Here is a 788-nt window from a genome sequence, read left to right on the forward strand (position 1 = left end):
TTGGCCGATGGGGCCGCCGGCTCCAGCTGCCTTGCCTTCCACCCTAGTTCATGGGTCCAGGTTAAGGAAAAAGCCCAGGGCTTAGCTTCCGCCCTCCTCCTTCTACGGCTGGGTGGTACAGTGTTTAGGCGCAGGCGAGGTAATCAGTCCCAGTTGGGTTACCAAGAAACGTTTTATTCTGCTTGCAGTAGCCTTTTGTTAATTGCACGAAATCATTTGTTTTTGCCATTTAAACATTATCACACAATCCTATTCTGAAAAACATGTTCATGAAAAACAAAGCAAAAATAAAAATTCACAACCTTAATTACCAGATTTGTCATTTAAAGAAAAAAAGGAGGGGAACGAAGGAGGGGCTTTCTTACAAGCTTTTCCACAAGTGTCACATTTTTTCCTTAAAAGGGAAGGATTTCAAAACAAAGGTGAAATAGCTTAAACAGAAATATTCATAAAAAGGAACTTTACAGAATTGTCAACAATATTAAGACAACATTGACTAACAGTTTCATTACAGCATCTTCCCCTACTCCCAAACCGCCCCCCACCCACCAGTGTCCAGCTAGGACTATAACAGGCTTTGTGTTCAGAGAGAAAATAATTCAAAATCCCAGTGAAATCAACTGTGTCAAAACCCACAGGCATCTCCCCTGCCTTCTGTCTTCTGCGATCCCATAACTTGGGTTCTGATCAGTGGAAAAGAGCCAAGGTTGTGAGGGGAAGGGACCCACACCAGTGTGGCCACCTCATTTTTTATATATAATTATATATTCTCTATAAATGTTTACCTT

This window comes from Myotis davidii, unplaced genomic scaffold (assembly GCF_000327345.1).
Source record: "Myotis davidii unplaced genomic scaffold, ASM32734v1 scaffold555, whole genome shotgun sequence".
Taxonomy (NCBI): Eukaryota; Metazoa; Chordata; class Mammalia; order Chiroptera; family Vespertilionidae; genus Myotis; species Myotis davidii.